At 35.7% G+C, this 27,038-nt stretch overlaps 1 protein-coding gene across 7 annotated transcripts in view; it reads right to left on the bottom strand.

Moving 5' to 3' along the window:
- Positions 1 to 27,038, bottom strand: part of NRIP1 (nuclear receptor interacting protein 1) — a 90,363-nt gene that overhangs the window by 53,675 nt on the left and 9,650 nt on the right. For 5 of the 7 annotated variants that reach the window (XM_058522934.1, XM_058522933.1, XM_058522939.1 and 2 more), the window contains exon 2: positions 18,018 to 18,099. The exons of 1 other annotated variant lie outside the window; for it this stretch is intronic. The gene's annotated coding sequence lies outside the window, so the exon portion shown is untranslated. Of the gene's footprint in view, positions 1 to 12,766; positions 12,789 to 18,017; positions 18,100 to 27,038 lie in introns of those variants that run through there. One more of the 7 variants, XM_058522936.1, reaches the window with a different exon arrangement.

Below are 27,038 nucleotides of genomic sequence, written 5' to 3' on the forward strand. Positions count from 1 at the left end.
ATTTGGGGGGATGGGTGCAATGGATATGGCAGATTGACTACATACAGTGAGACTGATCAAAAAAGTAAATAAATTTACGTTCATGGTAGGCAAGTTTCTCACTCTTGAGGAAGGAGGTACAAAAAAGGCAGAAAATGTGATTTAACTCTAGTGTGGGAATGAAATTGCAGGCAGCAGTATGACTGATGAATGACATGTCAAAAGAACACAGAGGCCAACCTGAAAGGGATCCCACTGGCTAACTCAGGGCAAGACGAGCATCAAAATAAGTAACAATAGTAATGTGTTATAGCTCACTGAATAAAATACAGAATCATGAACTCACACTGATACAGATAAATCAATTAATTAAATAAAGTTTGATCAGGAAGGGGATACGTACATAGTTTCAAAGCATCTCCACACAAAATAATTATTAATTACAGAGGGAAAATGAGTAATGTCACAGTAGAGAAACCTGACAAACACGATCTTAATCAAGTAATCCAAGTGAACATCAACAGTAATGGGTCAAAATGAAAATTGTGTGCCACCTGATAAAATACAAAGGTAAGACAGCATAATATCTGTGATATTCCTGCCAAAAATTTCATAACTTGCATCTAATCATTAGGAAACAGCAGGCAAACCTAAAGAAAAGCACAGTCTACAGAATAACTGGCCTATATAGTCCTCAAAAGTGCCAAGGTCTTGAAAGTCAAAGACTGAAGAACTGTTCCAGATTGAAGGAGCCTAAAAAGATGTGACAAGTAAAATGCAAGGCGTGATTCGAAACTGGATCCTTTTGCTATAAAGGACATTACTGGGACGACTTGTAAAAATTGAATGAGATCTGAGGATTAGATGACAGTAACGCATCGATGTTAATTTCCTGATTTTGCTGGTTTTATTGTGGTTTATAGGACAATGTCCTTGTTTGTAGAAAATATATACTCGTTTATTCAGGGGTGATGGGGCATCAAATCAAATCTTCAGAAGAAAAAAATTTCTTCTTTATTGTACTTGCAACTTTTCTGTGTCTTATTTAAAAATTTAAAAATATAAAAACTAAATGCATTTAATGCATAGTTTTAAGTACGTAATGGACAAAAGGCATAAAAAGCATTTCGTGAAAGAAAAAGACCAATAGTGAATAATCACATGAAAAGATGTTCAACCTCATTAGTGATCACAGAAAAGCAAATTAAGACCACAATAAGATGCCATTTTACAGCCACTATTGGGGAAAGGTTAAGAAGCCTGACATGTCCAAGTTTTGGCAATGATTTGGCTCAATGGGAGCTTCGATATGTTACTAGTGGAATGTAAACTGGTCCAATGACTTTGGAAAACAATTGGGCATTATCTGGTGTAACTAAACATTCTCTACACTGCTACTCTTAGGTATACATCTCAGAGTTTTACACATGTGCATCAGAACACATATAAAAGAAGGTGGACATTAGCAATGCTTGTAGCTACGTATATATAATAGCTATATACATACACACACAGAAATATCTGTATCAGTGTATAGATACATTCTCAGAAACAAATAAAATAAGCAAACAAAAACACCCAACAACAACCCAGATGTCTACCGATAAGAAAATAAGTAAGTTCACACAACAGAATATTACTCAGCAGTGAAATAAATGAATGACAACTACATACAACAATACAAATAAATCTCAAAAGAACATAATGAATGAAAGAAACAAGTCTCAGAAGACTACATACAGAAAGCTACCATTTTTACGAAACTTAAAAAAGTAAAATTAAACAGTATATTATTTAAAGATCCATGTGATAAAACCAGTACTATCTATTAAAAGGAAAGTAAATGATTAACACAAAATTGGAGAGTGGTGGGGGTCAGGAGGGCAGTAGGGGCAGAGGCACAGGTGAGGCAAGGCACACGTTGAGAGATGGGAGTTGATGAGTAAAGTTCTAGCACCATGTTGGTTGGCGGGTTCTTGGGAGATCATTTTAATACTGTGCTTCATAATTTAAATATATTCTTGTTTATACAATAAAAAACAAGCTGCTATATTGTGGCAAATCAGAGTTTTACATTGACAAGAATCTTGTTTAGGTAAGCATCTTAATAATTTGCCCTCATGAACAAATGTTAACTGCGAGACAACATATTTTCCTAACTCCTTTAAAAAACAAAGACAAAAGACTATATAAAGAGATACACTCCCAAGAACTTGAAAGCAGACTTGCAGATAAAAACTTATAGCTTGGTCAATCAAAGAATGAGGCTAATTCACAACTACCATCAATTTGGTCTCAAATAAAACTAAGCATAAATGCTTGCTTAATTACTGCAAATTTGTAGAACTCTCTCATGGGAGATGGTCACTTTGTGAAAATTACTTAACACAAGAAATAGGCAACTGAAGTAATTCAATATACTTCAGGTTCTGAACAAAGAGCATTCCCCCTCCAAATATAAACATTTCCCCTCATTGGTCATCTGGCCAGTGGTCATATATTTACCCTGATTGGCCAAAAGTGTGATGAGAAAAGCCTAATCCATCTTAAAGAGCAAAATTCCTTTGCCCAATAAATAATTCCTTATATTTAGTACTTTTATCTGACAGAACAATTATAATTCAATTTTCTCAACAACCTTGCATTATAGGTAGGGCACATATTACCAAGCAATACCTACCTCATGCAGCATAATATTTAAAAAATTTTAAAGTAAGTTAGAAATGTTAATGGTGTTCTAAATCAAATTTTCTATCTAAATATTTCTTGAGTACCTATAATATGAAAGGTACTTTACAAGGTGCTTCTCGGCATTTTATGTGATGATGTGATGCACACAGATTGAAAACCTCAGCTATGTGCTCCATCCTTATATTAACAATCTGGTTCAAAGGCATCTTGGACTAATTCCTCTTCAAAAGAAAAGCCACTTGTCTTGATACATGTATCACTTAAGATATATTGCACCGATCCTTTCTCTTGGCTTGGATCACTCTGGAATAATATGCTTGAACCTTAACTATAGGCCCTACGACACTGAGGAAGTTGGAGTGGGGGAGGTCACCTATTTGTTAACACACGTCCTTTAGAAGGATCACTGTATCACGTTATAGAGGAAACAGACATCAACTAAATCCACATCATTGGTCCTTGTGGTGTATTTCTGTTTTTAAGTATATTTTCAACAAGGTTTGGGGCTTCAAAAAGGAGGCACTTATTCAGAGAATAAATATATTTAATATGCAATTTTTGAAACTAGAATACAGTAGGCACTAAATAAATGCTCAGTGTATAAATGCTTCTTTGCATACTCTGTTTTAAAATTACTTCCAGTATTTCCCTGTATTTGTTCAATGGAACATAAAATATCCCTCCCCATATATTTATTTCTCCATTTCCTATTCTCTTCTTACTGTTATTTTTTGAATTTATATTCTTTTAAAAGCCATTTCCTATTATTAATGGCTAATGTCATCCTTTTTAAAAACATATATTGATCCATCTTTCAGAAATATATATCCAGTTGTTTATTTGACATCTCCATTTGACATCCTTAAATTGTTTACTTGACATCTCAAATTTAACATGTCAATAACTGAGTCCCTGTTCTTCCTAATCTCAGATAATATCAACTCCATTCTTCTAATTATTCAGGCCAAAAACCTGGCTGCCATCCTAGATGCCTCTCCTCCTCTCACAGCCCACATCCAATTTGTCAGCAAATTCTGTGGGTTTTGCCTTGGAAATATCCAGAATCCAACTACTTCTCATTGCCCCCATTCAAGTCACCATCATCTCTCCTGGATTATTACAAAAGCCTCCTAACTGGTTCCTTTGCTTCTGTTTTTAATGCCCTTTGTGTCTTTTTAAGTATCAAAGTGATTCTGTGAAAATGTTATACTGGGTCACTCTTCTGCTCAAAACTGTCCAGTGGTTCCTCCCTCTGACCTCACTTCCTGTGAGTCTGACCTCATTCATCCCACTCGAGTCACAGGGCCTTTGACTAGAACACTCTTTTCCCCAGATAGCTGTAGCACTAGACACCAACTCAGCCTTTACTCAACTCATCTTCTAGGTGAGACCTTCGCTGGACATAATCTAAAATTTCATGCACCCCCTGCCCCAGATCTTCCATGTTCTCTTCTCTGCTTCAATTTTTATTTAGCACTTATTCACAAGATACCATGAAATTGAATTGCTTTATCTTGTTTGTCTCTCTCACCAATAAAATGCAAGCTCCTAGGGGGCAGCAGTTTTTCCCCTTTTGTTCAGTGTTCTATCCTCAGGGCCGAGAAGAATAACTGGAATTCAGTCGGCACTCAGAAATATACACTGAATGAATCAAGGCATGACTGTCTTATTCTGTGATCTCATAAGAAAGTCTGCAGAAATTAACAAACTGTGATCCTCCCTGGCTATGACAGACACCGTGTAGCCCTCTTAAAGACACCCTCCCCATCTTCCTTACGTGCCAGCAGAACGCTCACTCTCTTCCCCTTAGGAGGTGAATCCTGATTAGGTCAAGCCACTATGACAAGTAGTGTTTACTCTGACAATCAGGAGTTCAGACACAGGCATATGATCTAACTACGGCCAACAAAGTTTACTAGGAAATGTTTTCCTCACTTAAAAAAAAAAAAATTGCTGGCAAAAATGGCCAGCTTGCAACCATGAAGAGTGACACTGCCAAAATACTAAGACACAGAGGAGAAAATGGAAAATACCACACAAGTTCTTGTCTGTATGACAATTAACCACCTGCACCCCAAACTTCCTGTTGAATGAGATGATACATCTCTCATTGTTTAAGCTATTTTAGTAAGGTCTTCTATTACTTATATTTTAATCAATACAAAAATATTTTTCAAATATTCACACAGTTTCCTGCAATGTGTTAAGTCAAACTAAAATGAAGATTATGTCAGGTGTTTTTCCCCCTTTTTATGCTACATGCCTAAAGAACATGTTGTATGACAGTAAAACAAGATCTCTCGATGTGTCATGTTTTCTCATAGAAATAATTTTATAAATAGTGTGTTTGTTCTTAAACATACGACCAAAGCAAAGGCAATCCAAATATAGAGCTTTAAAATAATTTAAACAGTAAAATTATGCTCTAAACCACTATATGGCTAAACAGATTCTGCCAAACGATTAGTGCTCATCCAAAGGAAGAAAGAAAGGGAAGGAGGGTGAGAAGTTAGGTGGTTAAGAGGGAGGTGGGAGGTCCCAAGGCCAAATTAAATCAGGACGTGACTAACTGAGCATAAATAATTTTGCTTCCTTTGTGAGTGTACACACACTGGAAGGCGGCTGGGGGACACCTTCATTCGTCTGGGATGCTCCCCTTCATCACTGAAGTAATCCTAGACTGGAAGGGAGGGGACTTTGTGGGTCAGTGATGGTTTGAGTCAAAGGGCTCATCAGGTTTTGATTTTTAGCTCAAAGCCAAACCATTAGTTAGTAACAAAGCCAGAAATATAACTATCCAAAACTATAAGTCTTCAAGTTCTCAGTACAACAACCTACCAAACTATACCGCCACCTCATAAAAGTCTTATGAAAACTCCCATAAATGTAAAATCCTTATGTCATCAATAAGTTACTCTAGACATAATGGAACCAAAATAGAGGATACAAAAAATTAACTTTGTATAGGTTAAACTTAACTCTATACTTAATATAATATCTATAATATATGGTAGCTCTTTAATTATCAATCTTTTATTAGTTGTCATTTTGAAAAATTACTGGATGAATTATGACTTTGAAAAACAATTATTGAAAGCTCCTGAGAAAAGAATAGATTTTTAAAAATCTTCTCACCATATTCTACAACTATAAACAAAAGCAGTAAGAATTATTCCGTTAGTAAGACTTCAAAAAGTCATCATGAATCAACTTAACTGAGGACCTGAGTGCGGAGAGTATATCTGATCATGGCAAGGCTGACTATCTGTTGACCTCAGGCACAATCCTTGCCTCCTCTCGCTCTCCCCTGTTCTTTGGGTCACTCCATAAACAGGAAATGAGGCAGGAGGGAAAGCATATGCATGAATAAAGACTGGGTTAAAAGTATAGAGAAACGGAATGACGGAAAAGACGGATGCTGTCTTAGCCCATTCAGGCTGATATAACAGAATACCATAGACTGGCTGGCTTAGAAACAACCGAAATTTATTTCTCACAGTTTTGGAGGCTGGGAAGTCCAAGATCAAGGTGCAGGTAGATACGGTATTTGGTGAGAATCCAGCTTTCTGGCTCATAGAGAGCCATCTTTTTGCTATACCTCAGATGGCAGAAGGGAAAAAGGATCTCTCTCTCAGGCCTTTTTTATAAGGGCACTAATCTCATTTATGAGGGTTCTGCCTTCATCACCTAATCACCTCCCAAAGGCCCCATCTCCTAATACCACAGCCTTGGGGGTTCAGATTTCAACATATGAATTTTGAACAAATATGAACAAACATTCAGACCATAGCAGATGCAATGTAAAAATCTGTTTTTACAAAATATAAATTAAGGGCTGTTTTGACTACAAGAGATTCAGAATATTTCAGTATTTTATCTTAATGTAAGTCAACTAGATAAGCATTATATAAAATGAAAAGAAAAAAGTAGTTAATCGCAAAATTCCAACATTAACCACTACATCAAAAAAATTCAGAACTATTATTTTTATTTCCCACAAGTACTCAAGGCCATGTCCAAAGTGTACCTATGAACTAACAAGAATAACTAAAACTTAGCGTGTACTGTGTGCCAGGAACTGCATTAAGTGCTTTCTATGGTTAATTTCTTTAATTCTCAAAACAACCCTATAAAGTTATTCCCATTTTACAGAAGAGAACACTGATCCTTAGGAAGTAAGATAATCAGTCCAAAGTCAACAGTGACTAAGTAAGTGACACAGTTAGGACTCACACTTGTTCAAAACCACCACACCACAGTGTTTCAGTACTTGTCAAATTCAATCCATTTACCTGTAAACACTGCTTTGACTCTAATGTGGTTTCCTAAAGATGTTTAAGAAACTTCAAATATATTTCTATACTTTAATGACACAACACGGAATGCAAGTTTTTAAAACTATTTGCAGGGTTAATTCCTAGCTATTATGATTTTCATTAACCTGATGGCAAGTACACACCTGTTACTGACAATAGTGCCAAGTCATATATTATCTCACTTAATCATTACCTATGAAATAGATATTATCCAACTCTACAGATGAAAAAACTACAGCTCAGAGAGGGGAGTGACTTGCCCAGTCATACAACAGGTAAGGGGCAGGGCCGGGACTCAAATGCAGGTCAGCATGCTTCTATAACACATTCCACAAACCCACTACCTAGTGAGGCCTCCACAGTGTCACACCAATTGCTTTGGTCAACTGTCTTCTGATCATTTCATGAAAGACTAACAGCCTATTTTTATATCACTGGTCAAATTTTCTGCACCTAGAGCTATGCTGAGGACACAAATATAATTACTAGTCCTTGCCACCCCCACTAGCCTCTTTAAATAAAAATACATCTCTAGGGTAGTAGCCTCTGCCAATCTTTACTAACAAATTCACCAAATACACTGCTTTTGTTACTACCACAGCATAAGCACCCTGAATTTTCCTTACTGGAATAAAGCCCGTTAAACCCTTTGGCAGGAAAATCTCTAGGACCTTTTTAAGTATCAAAAAGCTGAGGGAATGTTGATACTTTAAAATCAATCTTGACCCAGTAAGAACTGGCACTAGGCCTTTTCTTTTCTTGCAGTCAGCAAAACTACAAACCTATAAAAATTCAAATAGTAGTAAAGGGCAGGCATTCTGAAGTACTTGCATATGTGGTGAGCCACTTCACAAACTTATACTGAAAACTTTTTTAACCTGGAATATATCTAGGTTAAAAAAGTTTAAAAACTATAACTTTAAAAACCTATAACTGCTACACAGTGAAAGAAAAAGCAAGCTCACGTGGGGTTTTATTAATTGTTTTCTCTGAAAACTGTTTTCCCTATAGAAAAAAAGAATATTATTACTGGCTCGTAGGCATCTTGCTTTATAGTTCAAATGTATTCAGACGCTGTTGTCTTTAACCCTGTATTAACCTAAATCTTTAGAAAAATCAAATGAAGGCCCGTTTAATCACCTAACAAAACCAAGCCAGTCCGTACGGGGAGAGCAGAGCTGGAGGAAGTGGAGAGAACTGGGTCAGTAGGTGGCAGATGTTAACTGGTTCAAACTTGAACGGAGTTCAAATGCGTGGACCAGGGTTTGTGAAAACTCTTAAAGTGGAGAGTAGAAGCAAAGAGAGAAAAATGCAAAATGTTGTGGAAGAAAAGGTCCTAATTTAGAAGGGTGTGCTACTGAGTAAAACAGTGGTCATCCAAAAACCTATCATTTCTTTTGAAAAATATAGAATTAACAATATTGTCAATAACATTATTTTTCTAAAACATCACACTGGTGACAACAAACTTTATTTCCTCATTTACTTTGCATAATTTTCCTGTGATGTAGGTTGTATCTTCATTTTACAGATCAGGAAACTAAGGCTCAGGCTAAATGATTTGCTGACAGTCTGTGTGGCGAGCTATGGCTCAAATATAAATCATGATTCTAAGATCAGCATTTTCCACGCCACTGTATTAAACTGTGGCCATGATGGTGGCTACTCTCAGTGTCTACACAAGAGGTAAAAGAGAAATATATCCTTTGGGTTAAATTTTACTTGATAAAGAAACGAAACAACTACTGCCTTCTCTCAGGAGTAAACAGAAATCCTAACCCTAATAAATATTTTCTTTTAAAATACAAGCTCAGGGCCGGCCCCGTGGCACAGTGGTTAAGTTTGGCGCACTCCACTTCAGTGGCCCAGGTTCGCAGGTTTGGCTTCTGGGCGTGGACCTACACCACTCGTTAGCCGTGCTGTGGCAGCCACCCACGTGCAAAACAGAGGCAGACAGGCACAGATGTTAGCTCAGGGCTAATCTTCCTCAGCAAAAAGTAAATAAATAAAATAAAATACAAGCTCACAAGCTAATGACTAGTGATAAGCCTATCAGACACAAGTCTACATGCTAGACTCTGAATGTTTTAAATCGTTCACATATATTCATTTCACACAATTTTGGTGTAAAAAAATAAAGTCAGCATGATAATCCCCATTTTACATTAAAGTAACCAAAATGAAGAAAGGTTACACAATTATAAGTCTTAAAAGCTAGGAAAATATCATTCTACTGTCACCAGACTAGGTTTAAATTATGTGACTTTCCAACAAATACTGTAATGACGTTTTTCACCCTTAATAGAAACTCATGAGAGTACTTAAATAAAATGAAAATGTTATCCATTTCTTATTTCCTGAAATTACTATGAAAATGGCAAATTAGCATGAACTCAGTATTAATACAAACTCCATGCACATATTTTTAATACACTTGTCAAAGTTAACTTTAATAACATTCACTGTCAGGTTATATCCATTTCTGTTAGGATAAATACTCAGATTTTTTTTCAGAATTTTTGTAATAAAAAATAAAACCAAAGGATTGATTTTTTAGCCACCATTAGAAAAAGCCTAAATATTTTCTAAACTTTATGAGCTAGGTAATAAAATAAGGGCTCTGTGTACTGACTGCCTAAATATATCTAGGTAGCCTATAAAGTTAACTTCTTAAACCTATTTAGTTGCCAAAAGAATATTATCCAAATTGCACATCATATTTTGTTATGAGTAAGGAAGACTTAGAAACCACAATCATTGCCTTCTCCTTAGAAATTCAGTCTGTTACCACTTTGTGTCACCAACATCTGAGCACTTAAACACACCAGACCACAGGGGCCTGCATTTTCAGGGCTTACTTGATGTGTGATGACAGTATTCATGGCTTAAGATGCTGCTTCTATGAAACTCATTTCCTCCCTGCACCTCAACCTATCTCTTTCTTTGAACTAATTTACAGCTACCACCCAGACATACATGATACCCAGATTTTGTTTTTTAGGGGGAAAAAAATCTCTGAAAGTCAGAAACTTGTTCCATTCCTAGACACTGTTCTCAGCACCAGAACTACACCCCAACAAATAAAAAAATTTTCATCATCCCGAATTCAGTCCCGTTCAGAACCTCCACTAGGCAGGTAAGCTATTTAGTTTTAAATAATCCTAGGAAATACAATTTGCAGGGATAGGGTCACCTTTAAGAAATTTATGGAAATCTGTGAATGATGTCCTTCAAAAAATGTATTTTATCTCAATGTAATTCAGTATGAAGAATTAAGGACCAATTTTGGAAAGTTAACAAAACTTTTAAATTCATTCATCTTTGAAACTGTTGCATTCCAAACAGGTAATTTATTACTTCCATCAAAGGCATCTGTATTTTCTTTCTTGTTTCAGATGAACAGTAAAGAGACTTATTATGGCAAACATTCAGCTAACATATTAAATCAATCTTGCCAGTATTCAAGTGAGGAATGTTAAAACCACATTCTATATATTTCACACTAAGTTATGCAAAAGAAATTTATATATTCAACAAAATACAGTTTGAGTACTATCACAAATACTTGTATCACACTTTGGAAACCGCAAATTTCTAACACACATGCTATCATTTCATCTTCATACAAACCATACAAAAAACTGTTGAACAATAAGTTTAAACAACTTGCATAATATAATACAGGAAAGATTTTTATCCTCTTTTTGATTGTTTTTAAAGTTGTTCTGGAGTTGTTCTTTCATCAATACTGATTACTCACCCTGCATGTGAGGCATCAAGCAAGGTGCTTTGTAAATCACAAATTTATAAAAGATATGGTCCCTTCCCTTTGGAAGTTTACAATCTTGCTGAAGAGATGAATACAATAAATGCAGTGTGAATGATACTCATCAATTACTAAGGAGAGTGGAAGAGGACACGTTACTTTCTTTAGGGTGATCATACAAATCACAGGATGGCAAGTGTTCTGGTAAAAGAAAACTGGTGGGGATCACAAGACATCTGAAATGAAGGTGGCAAAAACAGTGTGGCAGCATAAGAAATGTGCAATTATCATGTTTTAGGATGAGGCAGATGAAATATGATGCTGGGATAGGCAGGAGCCAGACAGAAACAGGATTTGGCCTTTATCTTGTGGGCAAAGGTCTTTGTTGAGAGTAACGATACTTTCTTCAGAAACTTTTATTGTGCTATAGTGCACAGAATGTTGGATAATAAAAACTAAAAGGCAAAAGACCAGTTAGAAAGCTACTGCAGGAACTAACAATCGCAAAGTACTAAAGCTTAAAACTGGAAAAATGGCAGTGGAAAGAGAAAGAAATAACCCAAAACTCATAATTTTTCCTATTCTAATGAAAGTGATTATTGAATTAGTCATATATATGGTTGTCTGCTATTATGTGTTGAATATATAAAGGCATAATATAAAACCAAAAACTTGCAAAAGGACTTGCAGGAAAAACTTTGCTTAAATCATCTCATAAAGTTACCTATTCTATAATGGAATAAACATTTACAACATCTCCTTTGAATGTATTCTAAGGTAGCATATACCATTTCTTAATATAAGTCTTTGATTATATTTTTGTACTATTTTAAAAACATTTATTGTAGGTGGCCTAAAAATAAAACTTTCAAAAACTACGATTATAAAATATCTGTATAAAATGAAAGACAATTTATACTATATAGAAATTACTTCTTAAAAAGTATGCCTAGTCCATACCAAAATACAATGTATATCTCTATAGTTTACAGGAACAAAAGAAATATCTTATAACTGTGCTTCTCAAACTGATTACTGACATTATTTCACGACCCAAATGGGAAAACACACATATGTATACCCAAAAGATATATTACCGGACCATAATAATAAACCCTATTTTTTGAAAACCTCATATCTACATATTACCTTTCATAGGGATATACATAACAATTTGATGAGTAAACTACTTCAACTGGTGCAAATTATCAAAATGTATTATTATATATAAAACTGAAAATTTTTATTTTCTCTTGCTTTAAATATCCCCTGCCCCAGAAAATCCATTAAGGCAAGTTTTCAGGAGTAAAAAAAAGTATACCTTCTTCATGAATTCAATAAATATTTAGTCAATAAAAACTTATGAGCTCCTTCTAGATGTCTAGCATTTTTCTAAAAACACTTTATTAAGGTATAACTGATACACAAAAAGCTGTACATATGTAATGTATACAACTTGATGAGTTTGGAGATAAGCATATACTAGTGCAACCATCACCACAATCAATGCCATAAACATATACATTACCTTCAAAAGTTTACTCCCGCCCTCTTTATTGATTTTTTATGTGATAAGAACACTTAACATAAGAACTACTTCTTAGGAAATTTTTAAATACTGTATTTTAAAAAATACAGTATTGTTAACTATAGGTACTATGTTGTACAGTAGATCTCTAGGATTTATTCATCTTGCATAATTCAAAGTTTGTACCTTTTGACCAACACCTCCCTGTTTCCTCCTTCCCCCAGTTCCTGGTAACCACCATACTACTCTCTGCTTCCATGAGTTTGACTATTTTAGTTTCCTCATATAAGTGGATCATGTAGTACTTGTTCTCCTGTGTCCGGCTCATTTCACATAGGATAACATCCTCTATGTTCATGCACGTTGTCACAAATGACAGGATTTCCTTCTTTGTTTAAGGTTGAATAATATTCCATTGTACGTAAATACCTTATTTTCTTTATCCATTCATTGATGATGGACACATGGGTTGCTTCCATGTCTTACCTATTGTGAATAGTGCGGCAACAAACATGGGAGTGTAGATTATCTCTTCAAGATCCCAATTTCATTTTCTTTGGATATATACCTAGAAGTAGGATTGCTGGATCACACGGTAGTTCTATTTTTAATTTTTTGAGGAACCACCATACTGTTTTCCATAGTGGCTGTCCCAATTGATGCCCAGCATTATTCCAGGTACTTTCAGATATATGTCAGTAATGAACACGACAGAAAAAGATTCCTGTCCTCAGGGAGCTTTCATTTTAGAAGGGGAAAACAATCAACAAACAACTAATTTTTTAAAAAAATAAATAAATTTCATGATTTTTTTTTTTTTTTTTTGTGAGGAGGACCAGCCCTGAGCTAACATCCAAAGCCAATCCTCCTCTTTTTTTTTTTTGCTGAGGAAGACTGGCCCTGGGCTAACATCCATGCCCATCTTCCTCTATTTTATATGGGACGCCGCCACAGCATGGCTTAACAAGCGGTGTGTCGGTGCACACCCGGGATCCGAACTGGCGAACCCCGGGCCGCCGCAGCGGAACGTGTGCACTTAACCGCTTGCGCCACCGAGCCGGCCCCAACTTCATGATATTTTTTAAAGGTGATAAGTGCTGTGGAAAAAGAAAAGAAGAGAGAGGAAAGGGAGGTGGCTTCCACTATAAGTGGAGTAGTCACCAGGCTGGGCCTCACTGAGAAGATGCCATGGCCTTATCAGCTACTGCAAGGACTTCAGTTGTACTGCAACTGAGATGAAGGCTTTTAAGCAGAGGAATAATTTTCTTTTTTTTCAAATAGCCAGTAAGATGTACTATTAGAACTGAGTGTCAAAAAGTATAGTTGATTTCCTTTAAAAGGGAAGAGGTAGTACTATAAAAAAAAATGTGCTGGTGGGCAGGGCTTTAACAACAACTATCTCGGATCTGCAACCCAAAATAACAGCTGACACATGCCATTATGGCAAGTGTTGCTCAAGGGGCTTTACCCTCACAACAACTCTCTATGTGACTGCTTTCACAGGTCAGTAGTCTCGTATCCACATTCCAAATTCTGAACACTAAAAAGCTCAAGCACACCAATTTGGTGGCAAAACCTGACCCAAGTTCATATGAGACAGTTCATAGTTCCGATTTATCCTACTCGGCAAATATGTACATGAAGAAATGTTAACCCTCAAAATCTAGGTAATCTTTAAATATCCTAATTAGGTACATCTAGATGGATACACACAACCCTCCTTTTTTTTTTTAAACTGCTCTATTTTATCCAGAAGATAGTACAGTTACATCATAAGGTTTACACATTCAAATTAAACCAGCTGTGATTTTAAAAAAAGGGAAAAAGAAACAAATAAAAAGAGTAAAATTCTATCCAGTATAGAATAAGATGGAAGATGTGAATCAGTTGTTAAAGATTTTGATTTTACAGTTTAAAAATACGTATTTTTCATACAACGTGCCCCCTAAACACTGGCTAATCGCTTTATTTGGGGTTCAACCAAAGAAAATGTTACTTATTCCAACACTGAAGGAAAAATAAGCTGTTTGAGACCTACTAAAAGATGGTATATTAGCATCTGGCATGGCATCTTTCTATTGGATTTTTAAGGATAATTTTAACTGGATAGGAATTTGACTAAAGCATTTCTTTAAAACACCCAAGCTGTGCTGTCCAATACGGCAGCCACTAGACAAACGCGGCTACGGAGCACTTGAAAAGTGATCTGTTTGAGTCGAGATGTTGTGTAAGTGAAAATCTACAGTGAATTTCAAAAACTTAGCATCATAAAATGAATGTACAATATCTCATAATTTTATATTAATTACACAATGAAATGATAATATTTTGCAGATATTGGGTTAAATATTTTATTAATTTTGCCAGTTTCTTTTTCCTTTTTTTAATGTGCCTACTAGGAAATTCAGAATTACATGTGTAGTTCCCATTACACTTCTACTGAACAGCACTGCTCTATAGTAAAGACTGAGAAAAAGATTAACATAAAATTCCTCAAGTACTTATGTTCTAGAATGAATAATTTCAATTAAAGTCACCAGTCAAGCAGATTAACACAAACACAGATAAAGATAGAAAAAAATATTCATCAGAAATCCTCAAGTAAGTTTTTTGTGACTCTAGAGTATCTATTATTTCAGATATTCAAAGAGGTATCCAAAAATTCAACAATAACATAAAAGCCTTCACTATACAAAATGTCTAATTTGTTTCAAAATCCGTTTTCAGTATTTCCACAGTCCTAAGTATGTATAGGAGAGTTTTGTGTCCTATTTTCCTTCACTAGGATTAGGATAGATCTAAATTTTGTAAACCAAATACACACTATAATGGAATCACAAAACAGGCAACCTTTTTTTTTTTTTTTTTTGCTGAGGAAGATTAGCCCTAAGCTAACATCTGTGCCCATCTTCCTTTGTTTTGCATATGGGACGCCACCACAGCATGGCTAGATGAGCAACACGTAGGTCTATGCCCAGGATTTGAACCTGTGAACCCTAGGCCGCCAAAACAGAGTACGTGAACCTAACCACTATGCCACCGCGCTGGCCCCAGGTCACTTATTTTTAATAGATGGGAAAATTTCATAACTCCTAACAAACAACTTTAGAGTTTACATAAAGTTGGAGAAAAATAACTCTATCTCATGATAAGATCTATCATTAGTAAGAGACACTGACTGACATTTCCTAACCATCCTTAAAAGCATTCCAGTATCTATTACACTAAAGTTAGACATGTACATACTCCACAACTCCACAACAGTTCCATTCCTGTGCATATACTCATCAGAAACGAATGCTTATTTCTACCAAAAGATACAAAGAAGTTCACAGCAGTCTTACTTGTAGCCCCAAATTGGAAAGAGATCAATGTCCACTTAGAGTAGAAGGGATAAATGGTGGTATAATCACTCAGCGGAATATAGATGATTGGGGGGAGGAGGGCAAATCATCTACATACATGGACGACTCTCATAGACATCACATCAAAAAAATCAGGCACAAAAGAGTTCACACCACATGATTCTAATTGTATAAAGTTCAAAAACACACAAAACTAATCTATGGTAAACAATGCCAAAGATTAGTTTCTGTTGGGTAGAGGCAGTACGGACCAGGAAAGACAGCCTTCTGTGGTAGGGTGTTAGTTACACAGGCTATGCTTATGTAAAAAATCATTGACCTAGCAAGAAAGAGTGTCTATTTGACTATATGAAGTTATACTTCAGTAAACTGTTTTTTTTTTAAATAAGTAACTTTTTTTTAAAAAAAGGGCCTGACATATCATGAGTTATTTTCAAAATAATTACTTAAACCAATTCCTATTCTGAATTTACACGAGAGTTTGTTTACTTAACCCTGCAGCTAAATTTAATTCCTTTTTAATAAAAAATAGGGGCTGGCCTGGTGGTGTAGTGGTTAAGTTCATGCGCTCTACTTTGGCAGCCCAGGGTTTGCAGGTTCAGATCCTGGGCACGGACCTATGCACCGCTTATCAAGCCATGCTGTGGCGGCATCCCTCATATAAAGTAGAGGAAGATGGGCACAGATGTTAGCCCAGGACCAGTAAAAAGAGGGCCAGTAAAAAATCCTCAGTAAAAAGAGGAGGATTGGCAACAGATGTTAGCTCAGGGCTAATCTTCCTCACCAAAAAAAAAAAAAAAACAAAAAAGAAAGAAAAAAGAAACCAGTTCCACTTTATTCAAACCTACTCAATTCTGAAATTCTACAATAAACTTTCATAAATGGATAATTCATAATGACTTTAAAAGTATAACAGTCCTCTTTATAACTAATAGATATAAACTATTTGAATGTTCATATCTTCAAATATTTAATTTTAATAGTTAATTCTTATCTTCAATTTAAAAAGATAACTTTAAATTCCACAAAATCCCAGAGTTTCTGATCATATTTCTTTCACTTATAAAGTATATATAGTAAAAATTAAATTTAATATTTGGGGGTTCATTTATAAGTTCTCTTACAGTCCTATTGTGCTTATTTAAATTTCTTATTCACTTTTACCTTCCCCCTCATAACTGACAGGAGGAGGGGAAATCCTGCTTTGCCAATAGCCAATAATGTTCAACACAGGGAGTCTCTACCGTAAAAGTTCAATATCATGTGCTACCGGAACATAAAAAGCTACAATCATACAATCCTAGAAATTCATACTACTCGACAAGTGATTAAGAAAATTTGTAAAGCTGATTTTTGTGTTACTTCATGTGAATATAAATCATGACTATCCAGTCAATAAAGTAAATATGTATTCAAAGAAGCTGACCTATTCACTACAACTTTAATAAATACATTATTTTATTAAATGTATTTATGTGTCCTTCCTTCATCTGTTTCTATTCCAAGCAAAACAGCTGGCAAGTTTTCTAAAAGGAAAACACAAGACCTAGGCGAGGTATAAAGGTGGACGCTGAGAAGAAAACCCTGGATACGGCTGACGGGGACTGTGTTCACCACTGACTTTAGTCAAATCAGCTGGTGTGTCCACCAGCTGGGTTGCAAAAGACAAAAACATAAAGCAGGTAAGTTTCTCAACTGATGGGGTCTTGGGTTGCAAAAGACAAAAACATAAAGCAGGTAAGTTTCTCAACTGATGATCTTAATATCCTTCCTTCCTAGTAGTACATCACATGCCCTGAGACTCAGGGTCTGCAAGTAGACGAATTATTATGCTACACCAATCTAACCACATGTGATAATGCAGATAGGGAACTTAGGTGATGGATGTTCAGAGGCAGAGTCAGGTGACCTGGTTGAACGTCCGTGGATTCTGATGACAGGCTGATGGAAATACATATGGCAGCTGATCCCTACACTAGAAGGTAGAGTTGTCATAGGCAGGAAGGACTTTAAGACTGCCTGATTATTTAATGTATATTTCACATTGTCTTAGATAAACAGGCACCTTTTACATCTCGTTTTCAAATCAAAACATTCTTTAAAATAAGTCTATACTGAAAAGGTAAAATGCAAATACTTCAGATGTTTAAAACAGGCAAAACTGGTTCCATCTAAACCAGATTTCTTTTACTCAACACAAAATTCAGAATTTACCAACACTGAAATATATCTCTAAATGTCAAACTAGTTTATCAATATCTGAAACTTAAAAAAAATAAATAACAAAATATGGCATAATATTCTTTCTTTCCTATAATTGGAAACCCTTAACTACATTTTAAAAAATGGATCAATGAGACAAAATACAATACCTCCTGGATATGTTTCTCCCAAAGGTTAAAATAATGGGTCCTGAGAACAGAGTTCCGAAATTGCTCACAATCCAAACACTCTCTGAAAATTAAGAGAAATAAGTGTTACTTCAAGTGCATCTCATCTCAAAGAATTTCAACAGCATGTTTTATAACAGAATCTTAACTACTGACTAAAATTATCTCAGAAAACAAGAAAAAAGATGTATTGCAAGATAAAAAATATTCTTAATTATACACGCTTTCCTTGGGCATAGCTGTTGCCTACATCTCATGAAAAATCTGCATTATAAAATGATTTACCAAAATACACTACCTGTCTGTCTTTATATTACATAAACACCATCACCTATTCTTAAGGGTGTGAGAAGTTAATGTCAGTGATGAAGAGGAATTCTGATCAACGATTCCGGGAGAAAAAGTATTAGAATTATTTGGCAGTCAACGTAGAGTTTGAAATACCTCTTTTTTTTTCCTAGACCACTAGGAACAAAAGTGTTCAACTCAGAATTAGAGCCATCCTAGATATAGAATGCCATCAACATGTAGGAAAGTTCATACTTTCAGGAACAAAAGAGTGAGTGAAAAAGTTTTTGGCCAGCAAGAGACACAGCCTACCCTTCAACACTGTGGTGGCTGAGGAAACTTCCCATTGATCAACGGGCCGATGGGCAATGAAGCTAGCTGCTGCTAAGGAAGGCATGACGCCAACTCCCTGATTCCACTATAGCAGCATTCCATTTGTGTCAGCCACTGCACTTGTATCTGGTTTACAATTCTAGAATTCTCAATTCCTATCCCATAGCCTATGATCAGTTCTCAAGGATTACAGCTTAGCCTCCAAATAAATCCATAAACCTGAACTTTAACCTCCCAAAATAAAGTAGCTATTTTCATTATCACTTCATTTCACCAGTGCCCTTCAGTCTCCTTAAAACTATACACAGGTACCAAATTTCTTTGAGGAATGCTTCCTCAACATCCCAGTGAAGCAGGCTCCTCAACCACTATGCTTCTAGGGCACTTTCTCCGTATCCTGCTTATTGTTAGCCCCCCTGTGAACCCTTCCTTCATCCTTGAATCCCCCAATACCTAGCACGGAGCAATGCACAGAGCTGATGCTCAGCGACTGTCTGCTCGATGAAGCAGTGAATCTTTGAGGCTTTATCAATTAATACACCACGCTGAAATAAAAATAATACCATAGAAGGAAAGAAGGCAGTTACATGGGCCAACCACAATGAAGAATACTTGCCTTTCTTTTAATCATTTCACACACACACACACACACACACACACACACACACGCTCAGTTCTTCATCAGCAAGACTCTTGGAGTGTCTGTGTCAATGCTCTCCCAACCCCTACAGACAATCAGCTCAGCTAGGTAGCACGTCAACTTTCTGCCCAGGTGAACTGGGACTCGGGTCCTGTTGTCCGAGGTCCTGCATCAACTCACATGATAATTGGACATTAATACAAATCCTCTAAGCACATACATCATCAGCTCCTAAGCTACCTTCCATCAGCAACAGGGAATGTCACCTATATGTGTAAGTCAAAGATATCTAGAATCATAACTAAGGGCAGAATGTTCCCACAATTTTAGAAGTAGACAGAAGGCATCGCCTTAAAATACAATTATAAGTTTTAGAGAGAAAAAACAAACAAAAAAACTCTGAAGAGATCCTCTAGTGATTAAAAAAAAAAAGCATTATCACTTTCTATTAGGACACTACTTTTTCAGCAGCTAAATAAAAACATTACCAAATCATTTTATGTAATAAAATTTAACCTTATTTTGACCTTCCTCTTAAAGCAGACAATCTTCTCTATCCAATAAGATTCCATCTGAACTATGGAAGATGATAGGCAATACCTTAATTGCATTCATTTACATGACTGAAACTATTCTGGGCTGAAGTCACTGACTGCAAGGTCACAGAATACAAAAAAAGTAAAATGTACGAAATACCGAGGAGGAATGATCCCCTTAGACAGGGTGGTAGCACATCTCCCTCCCTCGTTAGGAGATACAAAATTGCAATCAACAGGTGCAGACACCACTATTTGAAAGCACACATATACACATTGATTTTATAAATATAAGTACATATTAAAAATATACCACAAATATATATTGGAAGAAGTTCATCATATATTACAGTTTTCCTATTAAAATCAATGTGCCTGAATAAAGGCAACAGACAATTCTATGCCCCAATAGCACTTAAAATCAAAACACTGTCTCATGAAAACTTCTAACAAGTAAAATTCGAGTTACAAAGCTATCACAATTTTTAGGACAAGAATTGCAAACAGAGGATCCTAAGTATATTAAGAGTCTCTGCTTTTATTTTTTATAATCTAAACAAGCATACATTCAACTAATTTGCTTTGGAGGAGCTGACTTTACATGTCTCAAAGCCAATAATATCACATAAGTAAAAGTAGGGAAATAGAACAGACTGACAGAAATTGACTACCATAGGTTACAAGGGACAATACGTATTTCTCAAAAACCTCAGAATATATCCAAACACACATAAAAAAGTTAACCCTACAAAATATTTCCCTTTAGTTTTAGTAAAATTCTAACACAAACTAGAGATTGGCACTTGAATTTACTGGAGAAAAGAGAAGGAAACTAAAAGGACAGGATCTAGGGCACTTTAAAAATGTTTCTAATAGTAGTACAAATGTAGAGCATCAAACATTTGTTTTAGGTTTAGTACATCACCAGGAGATTCATTTAAGAAGTTTCTATCCACTAAATTAGATAAATCTCCCACATTTAATTCACTACCCAAGTGCTTTTACACTACTCAAGCCAATATTTTGCAATTTAAAAATGATTTAGTGAAAGAGAAGCAATGATATTATAAAATTTATGCTTCTTCACCTTCTCTCCCTTCATAGAAGGGCAAGACTTTTTTCATGTAAATCTGTATTAGATCCAAATCATTTCAACTGATGCTACTCCACAAAGACACAACGATGAATACATATTTATTTAAGTACTATATTCCTAAATAAATCCCAATAACGTGATGTCACTTTGTCCTTTGTAAATGAGAAATAAAATATCTCAATTTCTCTCTGTAAGTTAAGCCAATTCACTTTGGAATAGCTTAGTAGTAAAATAAATGCATACATATATTTTAAATACCAGTTACCATTATGATCCACATATAACTTTCAGTGACTGTATTTTCTTTAGATATTTTAATTTTCTTTCTATAAGAAGCAATTGAGGGCCTAATATGATATATATAATCTGTATAACTATGTAACAGGGAATTCATGATTCACATCCTTTGACAAGGATAACAGCATGGGGCCAATCAGAATCTTCTAATATTGCTTCCAGCGTTCTTGGTCACATTTTTATTTGGACTTAAATCTCAGGTTGATGATAATTTTCTGATAAAGATGATAACTTTTTGTTATTTCTCAAACACTTCCCTCTGTCCACTCAAAAGACTAAATGCTTTATGTTCTTAAAGCTCACGGATTATGATCACAATATCTAAAGTTCCATTTCATCCACATAAAATTAGAATTTTTCTTTCCTTGGATATCAGAATATGTTAAAGCCAATTTTTATAATCATACTCTAGAGTAGCCTTTGTATATCTTATATGGGCTACAACCCTGACCTGAAAACGAACTATATTAATGGCATCACTCTTACAGCTCTCAAAGTTGAAGAAAGAAATAAGTCCGAGTCTAGGTTCAGACACACTTTATTTTAACAACATGCATCAATCTCAGTTGAGCACAGTAAATCCACCCACAAAGCAAGTACGCGTATGCACGAGTGCGTGTGTGTCTGTGTATGTGCGTGCCTCTTTCCATTTTCTCTTTTCTTTTCCCTTTCCTCTTCCCCAGGAGGTCAAAGAACAAAATACTACACTTTTCAAATATATATAATGGTACGAAGATAAACTGTCCAACTGTCTGAAAAAGAAGTACCTAAATAAAGAAACTTAACCAATTCTCTATGTAAAATTAAATCCTGGACTTATAGAGTTGCTCAGATAACACTCAGAAAAGAACAACGTGACCCAAGTGTAAAGAACAGACCAAAAACACTCCATAAAACCAAGTGTATCTGGAATGGGCCATATCTCCATGTGAAACACCTGCTACGGCACATGTTAATTCACAATTCCGTCTAGGAAATATTCTTCTTCCTCTCTCACCTGTTGCCCCGCCCATCTTGCATTCAGCTCCATAAACAGCAGTTATCCCCATTGTAAACCAGTTGACGGTTAAAACAATGAGCCAACGAAGAAAGCGCAATCTTCTATAACTGACATTTACTGCAGTGGCCTTGGACTTCTAATCTTTACCAGACGGGCACACAAATCAATCCATCAGCTCATAAAGGTGTGCTTTTTTAACCTCTAAAACAGATGGGATTGGCCAGAAGTGTCTGGCATGTCAAACTGCTAATCACTGCTGCCCTTTGCACAAAATAACCCACTTAAGTTGAGGCATGGTTGCACTGTAACCGACATTAGTCTGTGGGAAACCCATTTAACTGTCACACACTCCTGCCACTACTGCTCTCCTTTAATTAAGCCTAATGCCTTATGCTTTGACCTTTTGTTCTAGCCTATTAACCCTATCTAGTACAAGTTCAATTATGTTAAACTAAAAACTTTGCTGTAAAATATTAAATGCCAAGCTCAAAAAATCATAAGGGACATCCTCCTAGCCCTTAGTTCTATGCACCCTGTTACTCAATGCATGCGACAGCAAAACCTCACTTTGGGAGTGATACTGATGCTTAGAGAGTCAAGAAGAACCAAATTATCATTCTAGTCCACCGCCTTATCTTACAAACTGAGGCCAGAAAACATTAAATGACTTGCCCATTTCACAGCCACATGGAAACCTATCGAATCTCTAGCTCTAATCCTTTCTTCTCCACGGTATCTCCAATTAATAGTTAAACCTCCCAGCAGCGTGTTAAGGATACTAATATTTTCACCACAAATTATTACCTTCCACCACCCTCTCGAATACACTACACAAACAGGCCTAAAGCAAAATAAATGGGCACATCAACAGAGTTTAGAAGTAGCTTTTCCTTTCCTCCCCACACTAAAACTCTCGATCCTCTCACCACTCCTTTTTTCCTTTTTAAAAGTAACAATGGTCATTGAGAACTGCTCAATTCTGCAACACTCACAAGGCAATATGCACGAAAATAAGTGTTTTTCTTTCCTGATGCTTCATTTAAGTATTCAATAGATCAAATGACTTAAGTTACAGAAAGCAATTACAACTTGCTTCTTATCCCCAGTGGACAAATTCACAGCTGGATAGCTTTAAAAATATCTCTTTTTTAGACCTACATGTATATGGATCGCTATTCACATTTACCAGAATTCCAAAAAATAAAAACAAAAACTTTAAAATTTACTGAAAGCAAAATCAAATGTAGTCCAAACTAACACACTATCATCACAGGGGTATTTTAGTTTTAGCAAAATGTGTGCTATTATTCCTTCTTCCATTTACTTCCTACAACTACAAAATTTTTTTACTACTCTCGCTGTGACACATGAAAAAAATTTAAAGCTCAATAACATAAAACAAAGTTTGGATTTCTATGACTCATGTGAGGAAATGCATATTAATTTTAGATTTTCAAAAGACTTAAAGTCAGATTTTAATTTCATCTTTCTTGTCAACTGCCCAAAGGTCCATTTTTACCTATTTTCAATATTAATCAATTGCCATTTTTGCCTTTAGCAACCTAGAACCTTACAGCTTAAGGCAATATGCCATTAAACGGAATACATAATAATTTTCAAAAGAAAAATCATTCAGAGTTGTGCTAAAATGATGAATAATTCCAATGACAGAATTTACTACTTTTTAAGAGGTAAAAAGACAATGTGGTGCAGGAGTTTAAAACTCAAAGTGAATGTGTTCACGTCACTGGAATGATACCTTCAAAGGAAAGCATCTCTTGGCGGTATCAGGAGGAATATACACCAGGATGTATAAAATGTAAAATATGTGGATGGACAAGTAGTCAAAGCTAAACAGACACTGGTAGCAGGGACAACTACCAGCAACTAACGATCCAGAGTCTCAACTGCCTTTTTTAGTGAAAAGGATAATAATATGGATTTAAATGAACATCATGCCTTAGTTACAAGAGTCAGTTTATGAAAGTAGAAATTAAGTCTGGATCTCTGCTGAGGAATCCAACAGTGGGAAACTCACACTAAGGTACAGAATTCATGCACTCTATAACATACTGACTGACAATGAGGAACACTGAACGCAGAAGGCAGTCCACACACTCAGGATAAGGCTGATGAACGCACCAAGTAGAATACACCACACATAAAGAGTAAATGTGCTAATTTTTCTACCCTTTTACTTTGGACAATAGCCAATTAGCCTGCATATCTTCTTTTGTTATGATTTATAAGCATGTGAATACACAGAAAAATATGTGAGCCACAAGATGTTTTTTCTGTTTACCAAAGACATCCACTTCCAAGCATGCATATCGTTAAGCTTAGTAAAAAAAATCTTTGTCTTCACAAAGCAAGAAACTGAGTTAAAGTGATTTTGAGAGCATTTGTTAAATCTCAATCCTGTAAATATATATCCCAGATAATCTATACATTTTCTTTGGCATTTGAAAATTGCTAGTCTAGAAATTTATAAGTTCTATTTTAAAATAATTTTCTTTTCTCCTTTAGCATTAGTAATCTAGTTGAACATAATAGTGTTCTAACAGTCAGAAACTAACCTCCAGTGAAGAGCAAATCCTAATTTTTAAAAAATAACAAAAGGGCTTCATATAGTACTTAAGTCCTGTAACTTAAGTAGGTTTTGAATTATAAAGTCATTCTTGATATCCTCTAACTTTTAAGGTTACTGAATGCCAAAATTAATTCTAGACACGAGATTCTGAGATGCCTCCATATTCCCAACCAATCAAATCCAATGCAATTAAATGTGTCAATCTGGTGGATCCTTGTGACTACCGGAAGTGAAGCTAAGGAAACTACCTATAAGGCTCTAGAAATATTTTGTTTCATTTCCTTAAAAGAAATCAAATGTTGCCCCCAAAGATTTTGTTGAATATGTTTTCTAATATATTGTAGTTTGTGTAATTTTGAAGAAACTTAGCATTACAAAACAATTTCAAGCGCCAAGTAATTATAATGTCACGAACAGTTAAGTTTCACTTTTTCCCTCATAATTAATACGCCTGGAAAGAAGACGATAAATTTTAAGGAAGAAATATTATTCCTTTCAGAATTTCTAATCTAAACAGACTAAAGAAAAAAATGTAGAACAGCAGATATTATGCATAAGTTATACATAATAATTAGCAGCTATTATGTATAAATACATAAAAGCTCCATTCCTGACCCCAAAAAGCCAGATTTTACCAACAGCTGGGATTGGTACAGTTCAATTCACCAAATGTTTATAACAGCCTTCTATGTGCCAGGCACCTACAGCACTGAGAATACACTGATGAATAAGCTCCTATTCATGGAGCTTACCATCTACTGAAGAAGACAGACGTTAAAACGAGTGTGACTATCACAATCAGGGGTACAGAGAACTGTGAGAGACAAATCTGATCTTGTTAGAGGATTGGAGACTGTAGAGAGCATCTACACTCTGCAGACCACTGTCCCACGAGTGAGAAGATTCCTTTCCAATTTGCTTCACAAGGTCAGGAATGTGTCAGTCTGTGGCCCACGTAACAGCTACCATTAGGTTTCTTCTCTCGCTCTTTCTCCGGGGGTGGAGCTGGATGCACATGGTTCAGGGCACAGTATCAGCACTAACAGCGCCCTCTCATCTTGGTACCTTTTCACAGGAGAATATGGGAATGGGGTCCATAACCTCTGCATTATGATGTTCCCAATCGAACCAAGAGACCCAACCACCTCCACAAATTGTTTCAGAACATTATTCTTTAATAATAAGTAGAGCTGGCCTGTGAATGTTCTGATCACACTAGTGAACTAAAGGTACCTGGCTCTGTTAATCTGCAAACAGAAATTCCCCCACTGATTTTTAAATAGAATTCAAAACACATATAACATGTAGAAACAAAGCCCCTGCCTGAACAGATGTGCACCTGTACTGTAAAACTTCTCTTTTGAAATTCTAAGCCTAGAAACTACACTCCAAGTACTAGAATGTCAAATGAATTATAAGACTGTTCTGAAGACCATATTTTAATAGCATGAGAAGAAAACAAGCTACAAAAACAAGGGTGACGTAGTTGGCCCTTTCTCACTCCACTTCTTGAGACCTAGTCCTTCTGGTTATCATGATCCTTCCTTGGGATTAGCTTGGACTTTACTGCTGGATCCATCACCAAAGTTTAGGTACTCCTTAACGCCTGGGACACAAGCCCCTCTTTCTGAGATTGCCTTAGCAAAAACAAACAAACAAAAAAGTGTGAAATAAATCAAGACAATTTCTCATCCTGGGTTTACCCAACTGCTAGCTGTATGAGTTTTAAAATTTATTTAAATTCTTAGGCGCTCCATTTCCTCTTCTGTAAAATACACATAATAAATGTTTTGGAAATTTAAAATTAACATGACAAAACTGGATACCCCTGCCAATTTAAAAAAAAAAAAAGGTCACGTGAGAAATAAGGAAAACAGGGAAAAGAGGAAACAAAAATAGAGAAAGAAGGAGGATTAAGAGAAAAAAAAAGTATATGAGTGCTAAATGCTGGCATTTATCACTCTTTGATTTACATTCCACACCAACTACCTATCTGCTGTGCTTTTCCGTTAAGCAAGATGCCTCTATAAACCAACTTGCTTGAAAATGGGGAAACAGGACAAGGTGCCTCTAGGACAAGTGCGTTTAAACCCAGAGCATCCACAGCCTTTATCAAATTCCCTTCCAACCTGAAAATCTAAGGATTCTACGAAATTACTTCAATTTGTGAAAGTCCAAGCAAAAGAAATTCAAAGTAAGACAAACAAACAAACAAAATCGAAG

The sequence above is a fragment of the Diceros bicornis genome, chromosome 27 (genome assembly GCF_020826845.1).
Source record: "Diceros bicornis minor isolate mBicDic1 chromosome 27, mDicBic1.mat.cur, whole genome shotgun sequence".
NCBI classification, from domain to species: Eukaryota; Metazoa; Chordata; class Mammalia; order Perissodactyla; family Rhinocerotidae; genus Diceros; species Diceros bicornis.